The sequence below is a fragment of the Bubalus kerabau genome, chromosome 20 (assembly GCF_029407905.1).
Source record: "Bubalus kerabau isolate K-KA32 ecotype Philippines breed swamp buffalo chromosome 20, PCC_UOA_SB_1v2, whole genome shotgun sequence".
NCBI classification, from domain to species: domain Eukaryota; kingdom Metazoa; phylum Chordata; class Mammalia; order Artiodactyla; family Bovidae; genus Bubalus; species Bubalus kerabau.
Genome location: NC_073643.1, coordinates 55,765,442 through 55,792,970, shown reverse-complemented (window position 1 = coordinate 55,792,970; position 27,529 = coordinate 55,765,442). Strand labels below are relative to the sequence as shown.

General features: G+C 45.0%; 2 long non-coding RNA genes across 2 annotated transcripts; one reads left to right on the top strand and one right to left on the bottom strand.

Moving 5' to 3' along the window:
• Nucleotides 1-11,689: 11,689 nt before the first annotated feature.
• On the bottom strand, nucleotides 11,690-16,864 carry LOC129635043 (uncharacterized). The gene is made up of 2 exons (XR_008706087.1): nucleotides 16,650-16,864; nucleotides 11,690-13,806 (listed from the first exon to the last, which is right to left on the bottom strand). It is a non-coding gene; the product is annotated as an uncharacterized LOC129635043 (long non-coding RNA).
• A 3,356-nt stretch (nucleotides 16,865-20,220) lies between these two features.
• On the top strand, nucleotides 20,221-25,899 carry LOC129635359 (uncharacterized). Its single transcript, XR_008706250.1, has 3 exons — nucleotides 20,221-20,295; nucleotides 25,538-25,657; nucleotides 25,782-25,899. It is a non-coding gene; the product is annotated as an uncharacterized LOC129635359 (long non-coding RNA).
• Nucleotides 25,900-27,529: the final 1,630 nt, after the last annotated feature.

Genomic DNA, 27,529 nt, shown 5'->3' with positions numbered 1-27,529 from the left:
ACCCAGTGCAGCCAAATAAATACTTTTTAAAAAACAAAAAAAGAGAGAAAGCTAAGGAAACCCAAGATCCAGTCCTAAAAAAATAAAAAAAAACCCATGGAATTGGGTCTACTGAGGCCAGAATCCATATACGTGCCTGTGAGAGTACAGCGGGAGGAGCTGAGAATCTCCACCTGGGAACTGGGTACTTGCTTGGGGCCTGCCCTCTTCTCTTCTCTCTACTCATTGGCCTTTACTGTCCATATTTGAGAGCTCGGAAAATCTGATTGGCACAACTGATAACTGTTAGCCTGCTGGGAAGACATTTGCCATCAGACCACATCCTGGGCTGTTGACCACACTGGGCATCAGCTGCCATTTGACCTCTCAGGAGGCGGCCGTGTACGGTGGATGTGAGCAGAAGCTGGAGCTGGCCTGCCCCGTTCGAATCCTGGCTCCACTGCCCATGGGCTGTGTATCTTTGTCCAACTAATGCAACCATTCTGTGCCCCATTTCTCATTTATAAAGCAGAGGTGCGAATAGGGCCTGTCTCCAAGGGTTGTTGGAAGAGTTCCATGAGCTAATGTTGTTTAAAGCCCTTAGAAGAGTGCCTGGCACGTCGTCCGTGCTCTCTGTCTGTTAGAGAAGAAATATGGCAGAGTGGGGTCAGAGGGCTCAGAGAGGAAAATAGAAAACCCAAGCAGAAAGAAATCTGTGGAGGGAAGGATGGGCCCTTGGAATTGCATCGATTACCAAGTCTCCCATTTTCAGTTTAGTCCATGTACTTCTTGTAGGAAAACTCTTTTCATGAAGCTAACTGAGTTGGTTAGCTTCTGTCCTTGCTACCAAAAAATTGGTCTAGAACAACCCTCTTTCCCCTGTCCATGCAGTGAAGCTCCGCCCTCTTTTTAAAGTCTCTTTGAACCTTTCCTCCTCCATGAAGTCTTCCAAGGTTTCTTGTCAGATGTCTCCATCTCTACGCACCCAGAGCAGGATCTGGGTCTCCCTTAGGCCTCTTCCCACTGTCCACCTCATTCTGGGGGTGCTTGTGCACGTGCCTCCCCTCCCTGGCTGAACTGCATGTGTGTGTAGAGTCAGGAAGCCCAGTGACCAGATACAGCATCAAGAACTCTTCAGTGTGCAAAGTAATGAGACAAAAGCTACATCTCTGACATGCTGGGGGCACCAAAGGTGCTCCTAGGGTGTAGGAACCTGTGTTATTCCATCTCGAAGGCACCTTTGCAAGACGTTATGTGCCTGTCATTGGGAGAGGGTTCTTCCTAAACGTCTCCCCTTCATGCTCCTCCCACGAGAGGAAGTATTGGCAGGATGGCTGGTCAGAGCCTGAGAATCCATTAGGCAGTGTTTTACTGGTGGGCAGACTCGTGGGTGTTAGTGGTAAGGGCATGTTAATGAACTTCCTCTTGCCCTTCCCATCTCCGAGTGATGAGTATGCCAAAGAAAACCCCCTTTTCTCAGGGCGGGTCCAGCCACCCTCTTTCACTTTCTGTTCCATGCAGTCCTCACACCTGGCAGGGTTTACCTCTCTTTCTGGTCCACTTTCTCCACCTGAGGGTGGAGGCTGCAGATCCAGGCACCTGAGATTCGGGGGTTTGAGAGTGGGAGGTGAGTGAGAACAAAGGGACCGCCTAGTGACCACAAACCTGAACTGCCTTCTGCAAACCAGCTTGTCCTGAGGCTGGAAGTCTCATTTGGGCCACCATGTAATCCATCATCCAAGTCAGGCATTTTGACAATGAAAGGAGAGGTTATGAATATAGACCCTGGGAAGGGCACTTCCAGCCACCTAGGGGCTCTGGGCCCCCTCGTTGTCAGGCTTTTGCTCCGTATTCATGCAGCAGTACTTTGTTTTCCATTTGGTTCTCATTCGTGAGCTCCTTTGGTGAGAAGTCCCAGAGGGAGAGGAGAGGAAAGTCAGGATCTGGAAACCAAAACCCAAGCTTGAATACCTTACATGTAACAGACTTTTGATTAATCTGGGGGAAAGAATAATGAGTGAAGCTGAATTTTTGCCCAGTGACAATAAAACCAGAAGACAATATCGTGGCAATACCAGTACTTAAAAAAAAAAAACCAAAAACTGAAGCCATGTTTCTTTACTTTGAGGATCTGAGTTAGAACGGGCTTGGAGTCCCGGCTCATCTCTTACTAACTGTATCATTCTGAGCACTTTGCTTAAACTCAAGGCTGTGTGTGATCTGAGTGTCATGTGGGGCCTTCCTGCCCCTTGGAGACTTGGCACATTTAACTCAAACATCCTGTGGAGTGGATTAGGTAATTCCAGAGTTTTCCTCATCATTTCTGGAAATTTCTATCCCTAAGGCTTTTTAAAAAAAAAAATACTTTTTTTTTCTTTTATGTTGCACTCTGTCCCCACGCTCCACATCTGTCTGTTGCCTCACGTCAAACCCAGATGCGAGCTTCAGCCCCATCACTCTTTTCCACAGCAAAGATAACCTTTCTCAACACCTCCTGAGTTTGGAAACTTCATGGGTTTGAGGGGTTATATGGAGGAGGGCTTCCTTGGCAGCTCGGTGGTAAAGAGCAAGTGTAGGTTCTATCCCTGGTTTGGGAAGATCCCCTGAAGGAGGAAATGGCAACCCACTCCAATATTCTTGCCTGGGAAATCTCATGGACAGAGAAGTCTGGCGGGCTCTCTGGGGTCACAAAGAGTCTGATACAACTGAAGCGACTAAACAATAACAGAGGAGCTCATCACACACCGTACCATCTGCCGTCTGGGTGGTTCCAGATCCTCTTCTCCTTTCCACTTGGTTGTCGTTCAGAGTTCCAATCTCTTCTCCCCACTTCCCCTTCCATCCCACAGACACTTGTAGAATACACTCTGATCTATGACTTTCCTCATGAGAGCCATACTTCCCTACCCTGGCCCCAACCCACTGCTCTGTTTTAAGGCCTTCGCCTTCTCCTGAATTCTGGTGGAAAAAATGCTCTCCATTTCATTTCTTAAGGAAAAAAAGTCTAGAATGATCTGGACTTGCAGCGCTGTAACCATTCTTTGGGCTGTAGAGGTTCTTTCTGAAGCCTCTTTGAAAGCTTTAGTGTGTGGGCACTGTGTGTGGGTATGTGCACTTTCCCTGCTGCTGCTTCTTTCTTATCAGATTTCCCCAAATATCTTTGACCTCTGAAATTGGAACCAATGCTTTGGAACTTGATGTCTCATTTCACGTCACAACTTTAGAGTCTGTTTGTATGATACAGGCGCAAGGTTGGACTGTCTCTTAAGCTTCACAGCAGTGATCAGAGCTGTCTTTGGATTCACATAAAGAAAGAGGATGAAATGATTAGATGGCATCACTGACTCAATGGACATGAAGTTGAGCAAGCTCTGGGAGATAGTGAAGGACAGGGAGGCCTGGCATGCTGCAGTCCATGGGGTCGCAGAGAGTCAGACATGACCAAGTGACTGAACAACAAAGGAAAAATGAGATGGAGTATCCTTAACCCCCTTTCCCAAAGGCGACAAGGCACAGACAGGTAGGAAGAAGAAAAGTAGGAGAAAGTTAAGTGTTATGTCAGTATATTTCCAAATACAGGTAATAGAAATACCAACTGGAAATGGATTAAGCTAAAAAAATACCCAGGGGCTTCCCTGATGGCTCAGTGGTAAAGGAATCTGACTGCAATGCAATTGATGCAGGAGATGCGGATTCGATCCCTGGGTGGGGATGATCCCCTGGAGAAGGAAATGGCAACTCCAGTACTCTTGCCTGGGAAATCCCATGGACAGAGGAGCCTGGCAGGCTACAATCCATAGGGTTGCACAGAGGTGGAAATGACTGAGTGACTGAGTGCACACTCATGTATAAAAATACCCAAGCTTGGATGACTCCAAGGTTGATAATTCTGCAGCTCAGTAACATTATTAAAATCTCAGATTCTTTTCATCCTCAGCTCCTCTTAGTCCCAGGTTGGTGGCCTCAGTTCCAAGCATCATCAGCAGACCCAGCAATGTCCAGTGAGAAAAGGTCAGCATCTCCCGTGTATCTCTTTTCCTCAAAGAAATAGTTCCCCAGAGCTCCTCACTAATATCTCATTAGACAGAATTGTCTCATCATATGTTCCTGCCTAAATGAATCACTTGTATGCAGAGTACATCATGAGAAACGCTGGGCTGGAAGAAGCACAAGCTGGAATCAAGATTGCCGGGAGAAATATCAATAACCTCAGATATGCAGATGACACCACCCTTATGGCAGAAAGTGAAGAGGAACTAAAAAGTCTCTTGATGAAGGTGAAAGAGGAGAGTGAAAAAGTTGGCTTAAAACTCAACATTCAGAAAACGAAGATCATGGCATCTGGTCCCATCACTTCATGGGAAATAAATGGGGAAACAGTGGAAATAGTGTCAGACTTTACTTTTCTGGGCTCCAAAATCACTGCAGATGGTGATTGCAGCCATGAAATTAAAAGACGCTTACTCCTTGGAAGGAAGGTTATGACCAACCTAGATAGCATATTCAAAAGCAGAGACATTACTTTGCCAACAAAGGTTCATCTAGTCAAGGCTATGGTTTTTCTAGTGGTCATGTATGGATGTGAGAGTTGGACTGTGAAGAAAGCTGAGCGCCTAAGAATTGATGCTTTTGAACTGTGGTGTTGGAGAAGACTCTTGAGAGTCCCTTGGACTGCAAGGAGATCCAACCAGTCCATTCTGAAGGAGATCAGCCCTGGGATTTCTTTGGAAGGAATGATGCTAAAGCTAAAACTCCAGTACTTTGGCCACCTCATGTGAAGAGTTGACTCATTGGAAAAGACTCTGATGCTGGGAGGGATTGGGGGCAGGAGGAGAAGGGGATGACATAGGATGAGATGGCTGGATGGCATCACTGACTCGATGGACATGAGTTTGAGTGAACTCTGGGAGTTGGTGATGGACAGGGAGGCCTGGCGTGCTGCGATTCATGGGGTTGCAAAGAGTCTGACATGACTGAGCGACTGAACTGAGCTGAACTGAAACGAATCACAGGCAAGGCAATAGTACCACCGACTTTGGCTTAGACTAATTAGGACACACTTCTGGGAATAAGGATGGACTCAACCCTCACAAATCATGTAACTGCCATGAGGAGGGTGGATACCAGGATAAACCTGGGTTTGTTGGGTGAGTGGCTGGGTTCGCAGCCATGTGTCTGCCACATGAATTAATTGATCTTCCAATTGTGGAGGACAGAGGAGAAGGAGGGCACAGCCCAAGAAGGGTGTCATTTCCCTGGGTGGGGAGGAAAGAGATGGTGAGTTAGATTTCTCTGCTGGGATGATGGACTGCTGTCAGTTGGGACATTTCTGTGATTTCCTCTAAAACCTCAGGGCAGATAGGAGCTGCGGAAGGTATTGTCTGCGTGGCCCTGAGAATAAGTTCTGTTGAATATGCTGCTCCTCGAGGGAGCCTCAGATGAGATCTCATTGCAGGGTGTGATCACACTCGTTTCTGCCCCAACACTTCCACTCCAATTCCTTGTCCATTGACTTCCTCTCACACTGGGCATGTCTTTCCTTGCCTCAGAATCTTTAGTAGCTTTTCTGTTCTTCTCTCTCTTTTGTTGTTGTTCAGTCGCTCAGTCGTGTCCGACTCTTTTTGACCCCATGGACTGCAGCACGCCAGGCTTCCTTGTCCTTCATCATCTCCCAGAGTTTGTTCAAACTCATGTCCATTGAGTCCGTGATGCCATCCAACCAGCTCATTCTCTGCTGCCCTTTTCTCCTCCTGCCCTCAATCTTTCCCAGCAACAGGGTCTTTTCCAATGATTCAGCTCCTCGCCTCAGGTAGCCAAAGGATTGGAGCTTCAGCATCAGTCCTTCCGATGAATATTCAGGGTTGATTTCCTTCAGGATTGACTGATTTGATCTCCGTGCTTCCCAAAGGACCCTCATCTTCTCCAGCACCACAGTTTGAAAGCATCAATTCTTTTTTTTTTTTTTTTTTTTTTTTTACCACATTGTTAATTTTCACAAAGGCTCAAGAAATAGTTTTCTTGTCTTTAAAGTCTTGTCTGGACACTCCAAGTAGGGAAACAGATGGAGATTTCAGCTCAGATTCTGTTCTGCATAGTTCTAAAAATGTTCAGTCCAACCATAGTGGTCCTTTCAGACCTCCAGAGCCTGCATGGAAATACCTTTCTACTAATGGATTCAAATAATCCTGTATAGATCTTGTCTCTGATAACCAGCTCTTAGCCAATTTCCAATCTACAGTATAAAGTCATCTCCGTTGGTGTGGTGTGATTTAAACACATTTTTAAATCAAGTGAGTGTGAAGTGAAAGTCACTCAGTCATGTCTGACTCTTGTGACCCCATGGACTGCAGCCCGCCAGGCTCCTCTGTCCATGGGATTCTCCAGGCAAGAATACTGGAGTGGGTTGTTTCCTTCTCCAGGGGATCTTCCCAACCCAGGAATAGAGCCTGAGCCTCCTGCATTGCAGACAGATTCTTTACTGACTGAGCTATGACGGAAGTCCACTTTTTAAAATCAAAGTGTTTTGCAAAGAACTCCGCCTTTCTATGTTCCCATGATGGCGCTGGTGTCTGCTCAAGTCTAGAATGAAACTTGCAGTGATGCTCCCACCACATCCACCAGGAGAGATTCTCGTAACTCAAAGTTTTTTTGCCAGCAGCTTTTGTATCTCCATTCCTTCACCCCCATTTCACTAAAACTCAGTTTAAATAGTCCTGTTTTTAATTTCTGGCTCTTCAAAGATCTGATGTACACTGTGGAGAGGGGGGCATTGGTTGAGATGATTCCAGTTAAGAGAGCAGTTTTGCTGGGCTGCTCAGGGCCTCGATGTATAAAAACACTCTTCTGCTCCCACCCAGCATCTCTTTGGATACATAAGAGCTTTTGATCTGTATTGAGAGGAGGAAGCATGAGTTTTATTTGGGGGATGGGCTGGAGGAGACAGAAGGACTCCAGGAGGAATGTTATGTCACCTGTTCTTTGAACCAGTATCCTTGCCTGGAGAATTCCATGGACGGAGGAGCCTGGTGGACTACAGCCCATGGGGTGGCAAAGTACTGGACATGACTGAGCACACACATGCTCGAAGCAGAGAAAGAGATTTGAGACTGTAGCTGCTCAAGTGAGAGCTTTTAAGACCCTGGATCCAAGCACAACTGCCAGCGGGTTCAGGGAAGACAATGGAAAGCTGGCCATGGACAACGGAAGGACTGGTCACCTTGCCTCTGCCCCAGAACCACTGAAGGCAAGCCCCTGGTCTGCATCTTAGTGTTTGATGTTGATGGCCGTCAGATGGCCTTGTGGGCAGTGATTCCTGACCAGGAAGAGTGTGAGCTAGGGTAGGAAGTGGGGCAGTGGGGGTAGAAATGGCAGCAGTATTAGGAAGGCCGAGAGCACACCCCCTGGGATTCCTAGAAGGAGCAGGTTGGACCATGGTTTTGTGGATAACCAGTGGTTAGGCTGCTGGAGCGTGGTCCCTCACCATCTGGCTGTAATAACAGAGGTTAGCATCGTTTTGAAGTCATAGTCTCATAAAGATTCTAGCAATTTAATTTAATGAAAAATCCAGGAAAGACAGGTAAACATTTCTTTCCTCAAATGATTTGCGGTGACGTCACTGCCCGCACACTTCGTTTCCTGTCTAATCCGAACTTGGCCAGGACCACGTTCCAGCTATCGAGTGCTGTGTAACAAATCACCCCACAACTTAGTGACTTAGGACAGTAACCACTGTGTAACCTGCCATGATTTCTGTGGGTGAAGAGCTTGGGAAAGGTTCATCTGGGCGGTTGCAGCTTGCGTCTCATATGTGGTTTGGTCAGACAGTGGCTGGAGCCCGGAGAGCCAGGCTGAAGCAGCAGGCGGCTGGCCAGGCACTCCGTCTCTTCATGGGCTGTCGAGGCCTCGGTGTGGCCTCTCCGTGTGGCCTAGTTTAGGTTTTCTCACAGCATGGAGGCCTCAAGGAAGCTGAAATGCTTCAGGAGGGCTGAGGGCTTCACAGGCGAGGCCTGGGGATGAATGTGGATTTCTATAGCGGAGCCTCCCAAGTGTCGCCTAGCATCACTTCAAGCCTTCACTGCTAATTCAGTCTCTAAAACTCCATGTCAAGGGCAAGGGAATTAGACCCAGTTCTTTGTTTTAACTTTTTATTCCGTATGAGAGTGTAGCCAATTAACAATGTGGTGATAGTTTCAGGTGAACAGCAAAGGGACTCAGCCGTGCATATACATGTATCCATTCTCCCCCAAACTCCCCTCCCATCCAGGCTGCCACAGAACATTGAGCAGAGTTCCCTGTGCTATACAGTAGGTAGGTCCTTGTTGTTATCCATTTTTTAAAAATAATTTTATTTATTTATTTTTGGCTGTGCTGGGTCTTCATTGATGTGTGGACTTTTCTTTAGTTGTGGTGCATGCACTTCTCGTTGTGGTGGCTTCTCTTGTTGCACAGCAGGGACTCTAGGCCATGTGGGCTTCAGCAGTTGTGGCTCCTGGGCTCTAGAGCACAGGCTAAACACTTGCAGCACACTGGCTTAGTTGCCCAGTGGCATGTGGGATCTTCCCAGCCCAGGGATCGAACCCGTGTCTCTTGCATTGGCAATCGCATTCTTAACCACTGAACCACTGGGGAAGCCCTGGTTATGCGTGCATGCGTGTGCTCAGTCGTGTCAGTTGTGTTCAACTCTTTGCAACGCTAAGGACTGTAACCTACCAGGCTCCTCTGTCCATGGGATTCTCCAGGCAAGAATACTGGAGTGGGTGGCAATGCCCTCCTCCAGGGGATTTTCCCGACCCAGGGATTGAACCTGGATCTCCTGCAATGCAGGCGGATTCTGTACCACTGAGCACCAGGAAGGCCCTGGTTATCCATTTTAAATTCAGCAGCGTGTACAAGATCCCAGACCTGTCCTTTCCCTCTGGCAACCACAAGTTCCTTCTCTAAGTTTATGAGTCTATTTCTGTCTTGTAAATAAGTTTTTTGTATCATTTCTTTTTAGATTCATCTCTTTCTGTTGGACCCCACTCTTTGATGGGGGAGTGGCAAGCTTCCTGGAAGAGTACTGGGGGCAGGGAGGGAGGGAGACTTTGCTGCATTCATCTCTGGAAAATGCACCCAAGTGCACCCTCTCCACACTGGGTGAAATCATTCTTCCGAGTCTCCCTCCCTCCAGGCTGGCTTCCTTTACAACAGCCTTGATCTGGATCACCTTTCCTCCACCTTTTCTATGTGCTGGAATCTCTGCTCTGTCTCCTCTTCTCCCAACTCCTCAGCCGTGTTGGTTCATCTCCTCCGAGCCCTGCTTAACAGTCAAGGCCTTGGATGGAAACCTCTCCAGGTCTCCTGCTTTCCCGCTGAAGAATCTTTTCCTAAAAAGGCGCTGAACTAACCGTTCTCACGAGCAGAGAAGAGTGTGGAAATCCATCAGATCACTGACTGTGCGGCAGGGCAGCTGTGGGACAGCTCGCTGACTGAGACATCCCTGTGTTCTTTGATCTGAGCTAGGCACACACCAGTGAGAGGCTTCATTAGAGGGGCATTGGGCAGGCTGGAAGGACCCAGGGAGTGTAGGGCCCGGGGAGAATGCCAGGAAGATAAATGCACTTGGAGACCAGGAAAGGCTCTCAGGGAATATTTTCCAAGCTTGCAGGAATGGAAGGGCACTCCCAAATTGCCAATACGTGAATCATCACCAATTATCATGCAACCCAGTTAAGGATAATGGCATACACTAGGCCTAGAATCAAAGCCTTAAAATAATAATAATTATTATTTTTTTATTGAGGATTTTTTTTTAATGTGGACAATTTTTAAAGTCCTTATTGAATTTGTTACAATATTGCTTCTGTTTTATGCTTTTTGGTTTTCTGGCCGCAAGGCACCCTGTGCACTGGAAGGCAAAATCTTAACCACTAGACTGCCAGGGAAGTCGCTTACCACAGCTAGGAAAAAGCCCACGAGGCAATGAAGACCCAAGCACAGTCAAAAATAAAGTTTTTAAATTATAAAAAATAATAATAATGGGGGGCTCCTCTCTAGCTGTGGTGTGCAGGCTTCTCTTGCTGCAGAGCACGGGCTCTAGGGCACCGACTCAATAGTTGTGCTGCATGGGCTTAGATGCTCCTTGGCACGTGGAATCTTCCTGAATCAGGAGGCGAACTCATGTCTCTTGCATTGGCTGGCAGATTCTTTACCACTGAGCTATCAGCGAAGCCCTATTTTTAAGTCAAGAGAAAAGAGAATCTATTTAGAAGCTGGAGGATGATCTAAAAGAAGAGGTCAAGATGGGAACCCTCAGAGGCAGGACCGCAGAAATACAGGGGTATTCCATGTGGCTGAGGAAGGGAGCCTCCTGGAGAAGCATGGCGCTCTGGCCACCAGAGACCTGATCATAGAATCAGCTAGGTCCCCTGCAGTCACACTTAACTGCTGCCCTGTCCTGCTTAGGGTATGTGTCCTTTTTCACATGTCCATGAAATAACCAGGCCCCCCACACACATACCTTTTCATTTCTTTGTGGTAACTCTAGCCAGAGAAGGCGGGACTCAGACCCAAGTGTGAATTCTGGCTCTGTCACTATTAATCTGTGCAACTTGGGGCAAGTCCCTTAACGTCTCTGAATCTCTGCTCATGAAAACTGTAAAATGGGGACTATTATCCCCTACCTTTGTGTTATACTAATGAGAGAAGAGGAATCAAGTGTCTGCAATAGCCTTGGACCCAATTAGTGCTTATAAGTCTGTTCTCTTCCTTTCCCTCTTATTTATCCAAAGAGTGCCGTGTTTCATTTTGTAACCAGTCTTTAACTTGAGTGGTGTGCATTACAGCTAAAAGAAAAAGAAAGGATTTATTTTTAAAATAATTTTATTTATTTTTAATTGAAGGATAATTGCTTTGCAGAATTGTGTTGGTTTCTGCTGAACATCAACATGAATCAGCTTAGGTATACATAATGTCCCCTCCCTCTGGAGCCCCCCTCCCCATCCCACCCCTCTAGGTTGTTAGAGAGCCGGGGTTTGAGTTCCCTGAGTCATACAGCAAATTCCCATGGGCTATCTATTTCACATATGATAATATAAGTTCCCATGTTGGTCTCTCCAACATGGGAGAGCTATCCCACCCTCTCCTCACAAGACCCCACCCCACCCCCCACCCCACCAGGGTGTCTGTTAGTCTGTTCTCTATGTCTGTGTCTCCATAAGGCAGGGCATTTAAATCGAAACATAGTTATACTAAATGACACTCCGTTACCATTCTGGGGGATTCCAAAAAGGAAGAGTCTTTCCCTGGTTTCCTTTGCATGTGTGAGCCTTGCAAATGACTTTTGCTGCAAGTGGATCTTCTCCTGATGAGTTGAAAATCCATCTCCTCTTGAGAAGTGAGAAGTGCAGATCCAGGCAACAGGATGCTACTGAGCTGTGGATGCATCCCAGGCAGCATCCTGGCCTTGGACCTTGGATCTAGGATCCCTGATTGCTCAGCCCTTCACCTGTTGCCATCACAGGTTTAGAAAGCTGCCAGTGCCAGCCGGCAAAGTCGATCAGGTCCCGAGAACGTGCACGGCGTGGCTGAGAAAGAAAACTATAGCAAACTACAGCAAAGATGGGGTCGAGAGGTTCAGACACGTCTCCACGAAGGGACGCAGTCTGACCACGACTTTATTCAGCATCTTATATTTATACAGGAGAGCGTGAGAAAGACAAGACAGTTAGCATTTTTCTTTGTTGACCTATACATCTTACAAAAAGTCACAAGAAATCTTGAGAGCATGGGAATGGCACCCTGTTATTATTTCTTACACCAGATAACATTTCTCTGTGCGTGAGAAGTTTGTCCAGAACTCCAGGTGTCTGCAGTAAATAATCGCCTAATCTCTGGGGTGGCAGGACAGAGAGCTATGTTTGCAAGCAAACCCTCAAGGTCTGAGGCAGCTCCCAGAGCTGTGTCCTTCAAACAAAGGACCCCGTTCTCACGGGCAGCTTCCCGCATCTCCCCCTTTCTTTTTATATAGGCGCACACTTATGTTCCTTTAACCGCAGACCATTTCCATAGATGGAAGCCTTTATCATCCATAGATCATCAATCAGTTTTTTAATTAAACAAGGTGCAAGAAATAAAACAGTTAAAATTATTACGAATAGTCCTCCTATAGCTGTTCCCAAGTACCAAATACTATTGATGGTAGGTACATGTCAAAAAAGTTCTTTAACAAAAGACTCAGCTCTTTTTGCAACATCCAAATCAGGTCTGGGCGCATTTTCAATGTTCATTATTTCCTGATGTAGATGCAGCAAATCTAAGGAAATATTTTCATTATGCCAAATACCTTCTAAATGAGCTTTCACCTTATCCCAAGCAGTTATACTACCATTATATTTTTTGGGGTAACACAGATCCATCGAAAATCGGCATGATATTGTACCCGTAATCTCAACTTTATACTTTGAACCTCTTCACCTAAAAATTTTACAACATCATAAAGGGCATTCAATCGATCCTCTAGCTTTTTGTCAATATTTTCTTGAGTCCCCAGGGTAACGGATACATTTTGTGCCAGATTATTAACAAAAGTTGCAGTTTGCACTGATTGTGCCAGGGTCAGGGCTGCAGTAATCAAGGAGGCAATAAGGGTTACCAAAGCTACAAATCCCAGAATTATTAACCCTATTCCCCTACGATAACGCATTAAAGCACCCTCTACTTCTCTCCAAAGTTCAAGTCCTCTTTCATCATACCAAGACCCATTGATCTTTACAGGAACCATAACAAAAGCAGGCTGTCTTAAGACTAGAACCCTAGTTTGATTAGTAATTCCCCTAATGCAGTTAGTCAAAGTACAATTGTTACAAGTTACATCATAATTTCGTAACCCAGGTTGTATATTTACAGATCCTACTAGTAAAACATAAGATTGAGGCACACATGCAGGAGGGTACCTCATGGTAAGATTCCATAAATAACCGTGTCTCACTTTCGATACCACCTGAAGGTAGGAACCCTCACATCCAAGGGCAGCAGCTAATTTCCAGATTTCTGTTTGGAACACTTTAGAGCCGCCTAAATTCCAAATACGAGATGCAAAGTTTCTATTGTCCTGAGCTCCAGGGTTTCGGGCCGAGTCTGGAGACCAGTCCCACAGCGACTCATTTGTCCCAAATATGTTATAAACCATAGCAGTTCCATCTCGACACAGTTTCCATGGTGCTGCAGTGACTCTTCCCCTTGTTTCAAAGTCGCAGAAAGGGATATCTAAAGGACCAGTTCTATTACGACGTTGAGGAATTCCAGATTTTTTTGTTACTCCAGGAATGTCCAGGTTCCAACTACTGTCAGAATTGGCATATCTTGCCTCCCCAACAAAAAGGCATCCTGTTGAATTAAAATATCTAGACAGACAGATAGGTAAACGATCAAACACTCCATGATAAGAGAAATTAACTTGATTAGGAATAATATGTTTATCTGAAAAACCACCCAAAGCCACAGTATCATTAGTGTATATGGGAATGGACCGACCCTCCCAGCCCACCGGTTGGAGAAGGGGAGGATCAGGAAAATAAGCCCAGTAAGCATTTGAATATTTTTTAGAATTAGTATTTAGTATTAATCTGATTTAAGATAATTAATAAGGTTATCAGGAAGCTGAAAGGTGATATCGGATTGCCCTGCACAGCAGCACGATTCTGTGTCTCTCGCATCAATGTCTGGAGTTGTTGTCAAGATGGTAATTTATCATGTTCTTGAATAGTCAATCTCCTCATCTGGTTTACTAGAGATCGTCTCCGCCGTGCGTACCAACCTTTCCGGCAGCCAGCGCGGTGCTTCAGCATCCTGTGGGAAAACACAAACATGCCCTCGTCCCCAAATTATTATAGGATCTGGTCCATACCATTTTCCCACAAGTGGGTCTTTCCAAAGGACTTTAGCTCTTATTGTTTGCGCATCCAAGTTCCAAAATCGTTGTGCTGTTGAACGGCCACGTATATCCAATTGTAAAAAATTTAGAACAAATAAAGCATGGTTAGAGAGTTGGAGGGGGTATTGAGATACAATTTTCCCTTCTTTAGTTTTTGTAATTGATGTTTGAGAGTTTGATGTGCCCGTTCAATGATTCTTTGACCTTGAGGATTATAAGGGATACCTGTCTTTATGTGAGATAGACAATTGTGTACAAAATAGTTGAAAATTTTTTCCAGTGTATCCTGGACCATTGTCTGTTTTTATGGTCTTAGGGGTTCCCATAACAGCAAAACATTTAATGCAATGAGCTATACAATGTTTGCTAGCTTCTCCAGATTGTAGAGAGGCATGTAAAAAGCCAGAGAAGGTGTCAATAGGAACATGAACAAATTTTTGTTTACCAAATTCAGGAATATGAGTAACATCCATTTGCCATATGTCGTTTGGCAACAATCCTCGGGGATTAACTCCATAATGGGGGATGCTAAAAAATTGAGGACATGTTTGACATTGCTTAACAATCTGTCCGGCAGCTTCTCGAGTAATGCCAAATTGAAGTCTTAAGCTATTGTTGTTTTGATGGTGTAAGCTGTGGGAAGTTTTTGCCATTTGTTCCAATGAAGGAAATATCATACGTGTAGCTTCGTCAGCCAAAGCATTGCCTTGTGCTAAAGGTCCAGGAAGTCCAGAGTGAGCACAAATATGACCAAAATAGCACTTATTAACTCTGGAGCAAATTAAATGTTGTATATCACGAAAAAGAGTTTGGATAGTAGAATTCAGAGTACCAATAAATGGAACAGTCTCAATAGTGTTTAAGGCTCTTATGATATATTGACTGTCTGAATATAAATTAAATAGAGCATAGATTTGTAATAAAGCCTGAAAAATGGCAAATAGTTCTACTTCCTGAGCTGACTTATAATTAGTACGCCAGGCAGTGGTATTGTCCTGTATAATCAAACTAGCTATTCCATTAGAAGAGCCATCAGTAAATACAGTTAGGGTGTCAGCAAGGGGCTGAGAAACAACAATTTTGGGGAAGAGAAATTGGTGATAATGAGCAAACTGTAAAATTTTATCCCTTATCTTGCTTTTGTTGTTGATACAGTACTTTTTTGACTGTCTTTCTTTGTAATGCCACAGCTAAAGTTATGTCTTGAATGTACGAAGGGCCAATATCGGCACAAATCCATACATAATCGGATAAGCCTCCCTTTTTCCTGTAAGGTCTCAAGGCAGCTTGACAAGCTGAATTGGCATTCTCATAAGCAAGCTGTTTAGCCAACACCATTCCTGCCTGCTCATCACCTATCATTTTACTAATTGCCTCAAGCAGGCGGGCAACAAAATCGTGATATGGTTCATCTGGCCCCTGGCGAATTTTAGATAAATCCTCAGTCTTTTTATCAGAATTTGGAAGTTTTTTCCATGCTCGTAGAGCCGCAGCACTAATCTGAGGGTAGGCTCCAGGCAAATAATTAAGTTGATTATTAGTGTCTTGATAATCTCCCTCTCCCACCATCATTTCATAAGTGATATTCAGTCCCTGTCGCCGATTGATATCGGCTGTGATCCCACACTGCTTGGCAAACTCAGATTTCCATAGTAAATAATCTCCTCCAGAGAGACAAGCCCGAGCAACCTGTTTCCAATCATTAGGTGGCAGATTTTGATTTCCTAAAGCCTCTATAATAGCCTGAGTAAACGGCGCAGTCGGGCCGTATTGTGCACAAGCCATTTTTAACTCTTTTAATTGCTTAAAGGGCAGCGGTTCATAATACCTCTGCTGTTGAGCATTTTCAAATACTGGATAGATTCCTGAAAACCCGAGAATATGCTCTCCTTCATCATTAGCTCGCTTAATTGCTAGTTGAAGAGGAGATAATAATATCTCACTTCTAATTTTTATGTTTTCACCGGGCAAAGAAGCAGGGATAGATATAAGCTCTCGTGGTTCTATGAAAGGTGGAGGTGGATTGAGCCCAGCAAGAACCGAGGGAGCTGGAGGCACAGGCTGACTGGAGTGGGAGTCTCCCTGTGCATCCTTTTTTACTGCTATAACAATCTTCTGAATTAAATTCTCCAGCTGTTCTTCGGAAAGCCCTGAATGCTTTAATTCCCCTTTTCCTGTGGGGGGCTGCATGTTAACCATCATCTCCCAAGGCGTATCCTCTCTATGGTACTGAGCTGCTTGTTCATTTAACTCTTCCTGTTCATCAGAGCTTAACACATCATCGTTCCCCCCAGCCTTATAAGCTGTTCCCTCAGGCACAGCATAAAGCGGCTTAGGCGGAGGGGCAGAAGGCTCTGCAACTTCAGGTTCTGTGGAATCCCTGAGGGCCATCTGAATCTTATGCCCCTCATGTTCAGGATCCAGACAGTCTCTTATGAGAGTCCACAAAGAAAAAGCATCCACAGGGACACGATTGGGACCATGTAAGGAATAATATGTCTGCAATTGTTTTCCTACTTTCTTCCAAGTTTCCAGACTAACTGTTCCTTCCTCTGGAAACCAGGGACAAACTTCCTCTATAAAAAGTAAAAACTTCTCTAACTGTAACTTATTTACATGAATTCCCCTACCTTTTAACATAGTTTTCAACATATGTACAAATAATTGGCGGCTATTGCCTTGTCCCATGATTTATTACTCTCGACAATAACACTCCCTGCCCTTTACTTCATTTAATTAGGAATTCCTTGTTACTTACTTCAATCCTGGCGGGCAGCGGCCGTTGTCGGGCTCCGATTCCTGAGTCCCTGTTCGGGCGCCATCGTGCCCGGTGCCAGCCGGCAAAGTCGATCAGGTCCCGAGAACGTGCACAGCGTGGCTGAGAAAGAAAACTATAGCAAACTACAGCAAAGATGGGGTCGAGAGGTTCAGACACGTCTCCACGAAGGGACGCAGTCTGACCACGACTTTATTCAGCGTCTTATATTTATACAGGAGAGGGTGAGAAAGACAAGACAGTTAGCATTTTTCTTTGTTGACCTATACATCTTACAAAAAGTCACAAGAAATCTTGAGAGCATGGGAATGGCACCCTGTTATTATTTCTTACACCAGATAACATTTCTCTGTGCGTGAGAAGTTTGTCCAGAACTCCAGGTGTCTGCAGTAAATAATCGCCTAATCTCTGGGGTGGTGGGACAGAGAGCTATGTTTGCAAGCAAACCTTCAAGGTCTGAGGCAGCTCCCAGAGCTGTGTCCTTCAAACAAAGGACCCCGTTCTCACGGGCAGCTCCCCGCAGAAAGGGCTTTTGCTATGAGTCTGTGAGGCACAGAGGCCTTGTAAGGCAGATCCATGTGCCCCATTCAAGTCCGTTGTTGTTTAGTCACTAAGTCATATTCGACTCTGTGTGACCCCCATGGACTGTAGCCTGCCAGGCTCCTCTGTCCATGGGATTTTCCAGGCAAGAATACTGGAGTGGGTTGCCATTCCCTTCTCCAGGGGATCTCCCCCACCCAGGGATCGAACCCATGTATCCTGTGTCTCCTCTATTGGTAGGCAGGTTCCTTACCACTGAGCCACCAGGGACACTCCATTCAAGTCCAGCCCCTCACAAACACACACCACAGATCACCTATTCCTTCCCCCTGGGATAAAATGCCCCCCATTTCCTCTGAGAACTCCCCTCTCAAGCACTTTCTCCTTTGGGGCCTCCTGTCACCTGGGACCTGCCTCCATTGACTTGGGTGCACACGGCCCTCCCTGCTAGGCTCCTCCCAGACTCCTGATTCCCAGCTGAGAGCTCTGCACAGAGCCGTGCTCAGTAGACATCTGTGGACCTGAGTCAGACTGATGAAAGGCAAGACTTACAAGACTTTCCCAACCCTAATACTCCATGATTTCAAAAAGTGCTTCCCCAGGCTTCCCTGGTGGCTCAGTGGTAAAGAATCCGCCTGCAGTGCAGGATATGCACTGCAGTGGTTCAGTCCCTGATCTGGACATTTTCCACATGCGGCAAAGCAACTAAGCCCCTGTGCCACAACCGCTGAGCCTGTGCCCTAGAGCCCATGAGCCACAACTACTGAGCTCACGCGCCACGGCTGCCGAAGCCTGTGTGCCCTAGAGACCGTGTTCTGCAACAAGAGAAGCCGCAGTAGTGAGAAGCCCAAGCATCGCAGTTAGAGAGGAGCCCCTGCTCTCTGCAACTGGAGGAAAGCCCACGCAGCAATGAAGACCGAACACAGCCAGAAATAAATAAATATTTTAAATTATTTTTTAAAAATGTGCCTCCTTCGTTAACTTCATTTTCAAAATCTAATTAGGTGGAAAATATATGTTATAGAGTTGGAAATTTCACATTACGACTCAGAGGTACATAAAAATATTGCTTAAATTTTTTTTTCTCCTCTAGATGATTCATCCTGCTTTGAATGTTCAATGTCTTTTTACTTAAAATTGCCTTTAAAATGAACAGTCTGTGGAATAGGATAAGATTTCTTAACTATAATGCAAAGAAAATACTAACCATAAGGGGAAATTTTAATTAATTGGACTATGTTAAAATGAAGAACTTCAGATCAGTGAAAAAAAAAACAAAAAACAAAACACCCTTAAGAATGTGAAAAAGAAGTTTCAGGGTAAGGGAAGATATTTGTAATAAATAAATTCAACAGAAGACTCAGAATATATGAAGAACTTCCTTGGATCTCTCTTGGAATGGCAGGTGTGGGAGCCAGAGGGAGGTGAGTGTTGGCTGTGAAGCTGGTTCTATCTTTGTGGAGAAAGCCAGGAAGCTGAGAGCAGCAGACACAAGGCACAGGGGCTTGTTGTTGTTCAGATCTCAGTTTGTCTGACTCTTTGCAACCTCTTGGGCTGTAGCACACCAGGCTTCCCTATCCTTCACTATCTCCAGACACAGAGGGAGATACAGAGATGTGGAAGTGAGCCTTGGCTCCCCTGAGGCTCTACTGCCAGTCTCAACTTCCTTTAGTTAGCTAATTCAGAGAATGCCTCTTTTGGCCCATGATGGTTTGAAATGGTTTTAAGTCTTCAACAATTAAAAAATTCCTGACTAATACGTCTGTTAGGCTGCCCTGGTGGCTCAGAAGTGAAGAATCCGCCTGCAGTGCAGGAGACATAGGTTCAGTCCCTTGATCGGGAAGATCCCACATGCCATGGAGCGACTAAGGCCTTGCACCACAACTCCTGAGCCTGTGCTCCAGAGTCTGGGAGTCGCAGTTACTGAGCCCACATGCCACAACAAGAGAAGCCCATATGCCCTACAGCCTGTGCTCCACAAGACAAACCTCTATAATGAGAAGCGCACATAACGTACTTTCCAGGTGGCGCAGTGGTAAAGAATTCACCTGGCAATGCAGGAACTGCAGGAGATTTGGGTTTGCTCCCTGGGTGGGGAAGATCCACTGGAGGAGGAAATGGCACCCCACTCCAGTATTCTTGCCTGGAGATTCTTTACACTCTTATGGGTGTTTTTTGCTAATCTGAAGTTCTTCATTTTATTATAGTCCAATTAATTAAAATTTCTCCTTATGGTCAGTCCATGGGGTTGTGCAGAGTCGGACATGACTTAGCGACTAAACAATAATACATCTATTAAAGGTTTTTTTTCCCCCAAAGAAGCGGAATCTCTAAAACATCCAGGGTTGGAGAGGAGGTAGAAGAGAAACCACTCACCCCTCCTGTGAGAATGGCAGAGGGCAACTGGTGGTACCCTGGCAGAGCCTCGATCTAAAGCTGGCATCACTCATGTGGGGCTGTCATGGTAGGGACTTGGGGAACCTGGGATTTCATCTTCCTTCCAAGATGAATTCAAACTCCTGGCTTGAGGAAAACAGAAAAAAAATTGTTTCACATTTTAAAAGACTGAGTCAAATTTGCCCACCTTTTACCAGCTCCCCCTCTAATCATCAGGGTTGTCAAAAATCTGGGCTCAGTCTCGGTGTGAGCACCACCCCCCACTAAGATTCAGGCCTAGAACTCAGCTGGTGCTTGATGAATAGGTGTTTGCGCAATGAACAGATCAGATGAATGTGACATAGTAACACCAGGAAATAGACTCACTGACCCAGGACGTGTCACCTGAGGTGCTGGTTTATCTTAGGGGCATGATGAAACATTTCTGGGAATCTCACAGGCTGACAAAAATTCAGACATTTTCAGGAAAGCAGATTAAGTTGTTTTGATTGCTAGCCAGACCTAGCAACATTTCTCTGTGGTTTCAGCTCTGGATTTTGATGACCTGTCTGAATGTTTGTTTATAGAAGCACAGCCTTTCCAGGAACAGCCAAAAGGGTCTTTTTGGGAAGCCTGTGTTAAGAAGCCACTGTGACATGACATCACCACAGGCAGCGATGTATCTGATGGAAAGATGTGACTCTTGGGTGGAGTAAGTGAAGTCTCTTTAATGATGAAGTTTAGGGAAATGGCAACCCACTCCAGTGTTCTTGCCGAGAGAATCCCATGGACAGAGAAGCCTGGCAGGCTGTAGTCCATGGGGTTGCAAAGAGTCAGACATGACTGAGTGACTGAACACACGCATGGAAACATGTGGAAATGGTTACAGAAAGCTGGAGGCAACCCAGCCTGCTTCCAGGGAGAGATCAGACTTCCCAGGTTCCCCAAGTCCCTACAATGACAGCCCCCCACGAGTGACGCCAGCTTTAGATCAAGGCTCTGCCAAGGCAACTGGTTGGCACCGCCAGTTGCCCTCTACCATCCTCACAGGAAGGGTGAGTGGTTTCTCTTCTGTTACTTTCTCTGCAACCCTGGATGTTTTAGAGATTCTGTCTACTTATCTGCCCACTCAATGGTGCAAGGGCTTTGATAGAAAAACACATCCCTGAGTGTTCACTGTGAAAATAGTATCATAGATAAAGTAAAAGCCTATTTTCCAGGAATATCCATTCCTGCCAAGGGCATTCGTCCTACTGGAAGGGGCTTGATCGTGATATATATTTCCAAATTTGAGTCCAAGTTGCTTTCATAGATGGGTACTCTCATCAGTGCCTACATGAGGACATCCTCACCTGTCAGTTCAGTCACTCAGTTTTGTCCAACTCTTTGAAACCCCATGGACTGCAGTACACCAGGCTTCCCTGTCCATCACCAACTCCCAGAGCTTGCTCAAACTGATCAAACTCGCCAGCATTAGATGTTAAGGTTTTTTAAAAACTTTTTCCTCATTTGACAGTTATAAAGTAATATTTAGGGTTGGTTTTTGTTTGCATTTATCTCTATTTTTAAATAATGCAGTGGGATAATGCTTTGAATATCATCTAATAGATATTTCTTTCTCTATAACCCATTCCTCTCCACCCTCACAGCCTGTGCCAGTGAGCCTAGGCTAGGGACAGAGGAAAACCTCTCTGAGGAAGTGGGAAGTGGCTAGAGTCTGAGTCAAATACGTCATCTCTCCACCTTGAGTTTTGAGGTAGTCTTAAAATCTCATAGCAGGACAATGGTCTTTAAAGCCAGACTTTTTGAGAAGAAAGGGTTTTCTTAAACCTCCCAAGGCTGGAGTTTTTACACATCAAGAAATCAAAGCTGTGAGAAGTTGAGTGATCATTGAGTGAATCACAGGGGACGGCAGAATGCAGATATGACAAAAGAGAGGTTTCTGTTCTACAGGACGTACAGTTATTTTGGGACTTGGGGAAAGACTCAAGAACCAGAGCAAGAAAAGGCAGGCAGGGGTCAGTCTGTGAATGTTCTGATTCTTTCCTCCCCCCTCATCGGGATCAAACCCGAGATGTAAGGGAGGATAGAAACTCCAACATAGTTTTAAGGACTCCAAGAACGCCAGGCTGGGGTCCCCACTTCCCTGGGTGTCCCCTGAGGAGGCTTGACCTTTCTCATGGCACCATCCGGTCAGCCCGATACTGCATCCAACATGGCGACCAAGCCGTGGAGTAGAGCTCACTGCGGGGGGCGGGGGGGGGGGGGACTCAGGTGGGTTGGGATGGCAGCCCTGGGTCATAATGTCTGGTCCAGTACGAGATGTGGAGGCAGCCCAGAAGTTTCTGTATGCCACAGGAGGACCCAGATAGTAGCTGGGGTGCTGGCTGGTGAGTTCACTAGGGTGTCACCATGGCAAAAAGCAAAGTGACATTTTAACAGAGAGCAACAAGATGGATTTCTCAAACCACAGATCAGATGGCTTTCCCAAGCAGGCCCTGGGCAATCAGGAACCTCGGTGAGAGCCAGCTGAGACGTACACGGCAAGACAGTCCTCCAGCCTTGAAGGCAGCATAGAATTGTGCTGCGCACCTGACGACATGTCACCTTCCCCTGAAACCAGCTGTTATCTTAGAATGAAGAGGAGGAAGGAGAACCCTTGTAGTGATGGAGAGACCAAAGACGAAGTCATTACCCAAAGGAGGTCATTTTAAGCCAAAAAAGTCTGAGATACCGCAATGGCATGAACAAGAGTTTTTTGCCAACCGTGGAAAAAGGAGCTTTGTGAGCTGCCGGAGATCTTACTGACAGTTGGCAGTTGTGTTTTGCACATCTCAGCACACGCCACCTTCAAGACTTCTATAATAACATACTTTATTTTTTTCCAGTTGGTGGCAATATGATTTCATTTCAGAAACTATGGAGAACAACAGTATAAAACAGAAAAATCATTCTTTGATCTCACCAATCACAGATAACCACTGTGCTCTCTTGGTGTATTTCCTTCCAGTCTTTTTTTTATGTACGTGTGTGTGTGTGTGTGTGTGTGTGTGTTACTGTGATTGTGCCCTGGTGCATCTTGTTTATTGACTAGAGTCTCTAATGTCTGAGGCACTTTTGTTTGCAGAAAAGAATACCCACTGCTATGTGTACTTTATTTATTATCTTTAAATAATTAACAATTCTAAAAGTTCATAGCACTCATGATTGCCAGATTGAAAATGTAAGAAACCATCCAATCTAATTTCCCCAGATGCTTAAACATTGATGAAAGTGTGATAAATTAAACTTCCTGAAACATTTGATTGCAAATCTCAAATGTTATCAGATTCTCTCATGTGGTGTAAATGCCTTAAAATGCAGACAGAAGAGGCCCACAATGACAATGATTTCTAACCTGAGCAGCAGTTACAAAAGCACTCATCTCATCATCTCATCCTTACTCTTGTATGTATTTCTCTCTCCTTCCCTCAGTCCAGGGAGTGGGCTGCCTCTTCGCCGGCTGAGATGGGAGAAAGGGCAGTGGGTCGGAGACTGCTCAGATTATCAGCTCTGACTTCTCAGATAAGATTTGTTGTTTTTTTTTTAGTCCTATCAAATGACCTGATTTAGATAAAAACTTGTCACACTGCAACTATAGCTTCTTTTTCTCACTGATTATTCTGACCTATATTGTTGACACTATTTTTCCTCTTCATATCGTTTCCTGAGCATTTCATGAATGATTAAATTTTCTTCAAAAAAAACTTTTAATAGCTGTCTGACATTTACTGGGATATACCATCATTTATTTAACTTGGTTACTTGTTGGGCATTTATATGATGTTCAATTTGTTTTCCATTAAACTCATCTCCATTTGAATAATGCATGCTCATGAATCTCAGCTTGCCTTTCTAGTTTCTTGGATCAAATTTGTAGAAGGGAACTTCCTATATCAATGGTTATGAAAATATTTAAGGCTTTAGATACATAATGCAAAATTGCCTTCCAGAATGGCTCTGTAGGCTTCATTTCTGGTGTGATCCCATGTAGGATAGGAGAAGACATGGCTACCTTCTTTCAAAGCCAGGGAAATCAAGACATGGCAGAACTAATTGTCTGAAGAGAGTATCACTACTGGAGGTTCTGGTGAAGGAAGGCCGAAGCCAGGTTTCCAAATACTTCCCGGGTTACTCACATTTGGGAACTGTACTTTTCAAACTAACAATGCAGGCTGAACCTGACAAGGCCGACTGCACTTAAGGGACAGTGGGAAAGGATATTTGGAATCAGGACGGTTGCAGAAAAGCTGGAACATACTGCCATCAGCTATTCATCCCTGCATTGTCCAATACGGCAGCCATCAGCCACTTGTGGGTGTTGCGCTAATGTGGCTAAGGAATGGAATTTTAAATTCTAATTAATTTGAATTTAAAAGCTGATACTTGAGAATTCCCTGGCAGTCCAGTGGTTAGGATTCTGTGCTTTCATTGTCGAGAACTTGGGTTCCATCTCTGGTTGGGGACCTAGGATCCTACAAGCCAAGCAGCAAGGTAAACAAACAAACAAACAAAAAAAGCTGGTATTTGATTCAGTTATGGAAAAAACTGCTAAGTGTGTTTGGAACAACTTGGATATGTGAATCTATTTCTGAGTCTTAACTTTTATGAAACCTAACTAAATAGATCAATATTTCCAATGAAAATGTAGCATCCAAATTGAGATGTGCTGTAAGAATAAAATGCCCAGTGAATTTCAAAGACTTAGTATGAAAAAAGAACATAAGCTATCCCATTAGTGGATGTTTTATATTGATCACAGGTTGTAATGATAATATTTGGAATGTGTGCATGCTTAGTCGCTCAGTTGTATCCGACTCTTTGCGACCCCGTGGACTATAGCCCGCCAGACTGCTCTGTCCATGGAATTTTCCTGGCAAGAATACTGGAGTGGGCTGCCATTTCCTACGCCAATATTTTGGATGTGTTAGGTAGTTAGAATAGGAAACAGGAGTCCAAAATGGCAGTGGCTAAAAGACAAGGAAGGGAAAAGCCCGCGAAAATAGAACAAAGGAAGGTCAAAGGAAGGTCCGAGGACCTGAGTGAGGACTTCAGGTAGAACAAACAGCACTTCTGGCTAGCCCAATTTGCATAGGCAGACCCAGGGGGAGGGGAAAAACAAAAAAGAGGAGCCAAAGGGCTCTCTCTCTCTCTCTCCCGTGCTGGGGTGCTCTTCTCTTCGCATCTTTGGGTCGACATCCCTCATGCCTCGAGGATGGATTTTCCTGCTATTTTCTAAATAAAATAGAGCTGTACCACGGAGCTGTAACACTGATTTGTCTAAGAGCTATAATACGGTCCGTTTGAGACCTGAGAGCTATAACACGGTCTGTCCAAGACCGGAGAGCTGTGACATGCCGAGGGCTTTAATGTCCGTCACTCCAAATCTTTGTTGGGACAAGACAGAACCAAGGAGCACACACTCGCCTGACAGATGTATGGGGTTAAATAAAATGTCGTTAAAATTAATTTCACCTAGATCTCCTTTTTAAAAATAAACTTTTAATTTTAGAATACTTTCAGATTTACAGAAAAATTTCTAAGATAATATAGAGAAGTCCATATGCCCCACACCCAATTTCCCAATTATTAACATCTTATTATTGTTAGAATATAATTACCAACGAGGACTTACTGTATAGCACAGGGAACTATGCTAAATATTTTGTGATAATCTATAAGGGAAAAGAATCTGGAAAAATATATACATATATATAATTGAATCTCTGTGCTGTATACCTGAAGCTAACATGATATTGTAAATCAGCTATACTTCAATAAAAAGTTTTTCAAAAAATAAAAATGTATTATAGGATATATTTGTAACAGTTAATGAGCCAGTACTGATATATTATAATTGACTGAATTTTATTAAGATTTCCCTAGTTTTTCTCTAATGTCTTTTTCTGTTCCAGGAATCCCTATCAGGTCACCATGTCACACCACATCGCCTTAGGCTCCTCCTGGCCGTGACCGTTTCTCATACTGTCCTTGGTTTTGAGGATCTTGACAGTTTTTTGAGGACTACCGGTCAGGTATGTTGTAGAATGCCCCTCGACTCAATTAGAATTAGAATTGTCTGATGTTTTCTCATAATTAGACTGGGGTTATGGATTTGGGAAGAAAGACCCTGAAGGTAAGATGCCCTTGTCATCACAGCATGTCAAGAATATCTACTGTCCACATGACTATCACTGTTGATGTAAACCTCAGTCAGCTGGCCGAGGTGGCCTCTGCCATGGTCCACTGTAAAGTGACTCTCAGCCCACACCGTGAGTGAGGAGTTGTGTTCCACCCCCTTGTGAGTGGAGACCTACATAGATTATTTGGAATGCTTCTGTAAGGGAGATTTGTTTCTTCTCTCCATTTATTCATTCAATCACTTATTTAGATCAGAAAGGAGTTTTAGATACTTATTTTTTAATAAATGTATTTATTTTAAATATTTATGTGTTTATTTGGGACTTACTCGTGGCATGTAGGATATTTTAGTTGTGACATTCGAAGTCTTAGTTGCAGCATGTAAGACCCAGTTCCCTGACCAGGGATCGAGCCCCAGGCCCCCTGCACTGGAAGCATAGAGTCTTAACCACTGGATCACCAGGGAAGTCCCTTTAATTTATTTTTTAATTGGAGTGTAATTGCTTTACAATGTTGTGTTCATTTCTTCCAAGTAGCTGGGTCAGAACTATTGAGCAGTTACTTGCAGAATCTAGGGTGTTCGCAGAGCCAGCCTTGGCCTCCTAGAAAGGGCGCCACCTGGTGGCGAGCACTCGCGGGATGGGCGTGCATTCTCTCTCATACTAGTGCATGTGGAGGTGGGGACTAACCGGAGGTGAAGGCGTGTGGCCGCTTGCAGCGTCACACTTACCTGGCAAGTCACTGCCTGGGATACAGTTGCTGGCCAGCTGTGATTGAAGGCTTCCTGGGGCAGTGGAGCCAGATGTTGGAATTCAAGTCCCAGCTTCAATGGGGAGAACTTAGGCAAGCAATGCAATCTCTCCAAGACTCAGTTTCTTACTGTAAAAGGGAGATCAAAGATCTATCTCCCTGAGTCCCTTCTAAAGAATAAATTAGATTAGGCATGATCTGAGTTTGGGTTCTCCAAAAGCAGATCCTAAAATTCAGATGTAAGTAATTTATTTGGAGGTGGTCTCAGGAAATACCACTTGGGGAGGACATGAGACACGTGAGACAAAGAAAACAGCAAGAGTGACTTATCCAGAAAGCGTGCTGCCACAGGGGCACCAAGTACTTAATCCTTCTCAGCATTACCCTGGCCTGAGGGCATAGAGCCGGGGTATTTCCACAGATTCCCAGCAGTTCCTGATGGGGGCTCCTCTTGGAGTGCCTTAATGCCTCAACATTGCTGGCTTATTGGACACAAGCACAAGAAGGGTGCAGCAACCAGTGTCCTAAGAGTCAGAAATGACAGTATTTGGAAGCTGGGTCAACATGCATGAAAATAGGCGTTTCCCTGGTGGCTCAGCAGTAAAGAATCTGCCTGCAGTGAAGGAGATGTGGAAGACAAGGGTTCAATCCCTGGGTCAGGAAGATCCCCTGGAGGACGGAATGGCAACCCACTGCAGTATTCTTGCCTGGAGAATCCCATGGACAGAGGAGCTTGGCAGGCTACAGTCCATGGGATCGCCGAGAGTCCGACACGACTGTGCGACTTTCACTCCACTTTCATGGGGAGCACAGGCGTCAACAACCCTACCAGAAGAGGCTTGATGTCCCCCACGTTCTAGATAAGGAAGCTGGAGCTCACGGAGTGCCAGAGCCTCGGCTGGTTCTGGGGAAGATGACGTCCATGTCAGTGTCCTGTGGGTAGTACGGCTGATCCTGCCAGGGCCCGGATTGTAAAGAATTTTCATCCTGTGCCTGAATAAAAATGTTCTCTCGAC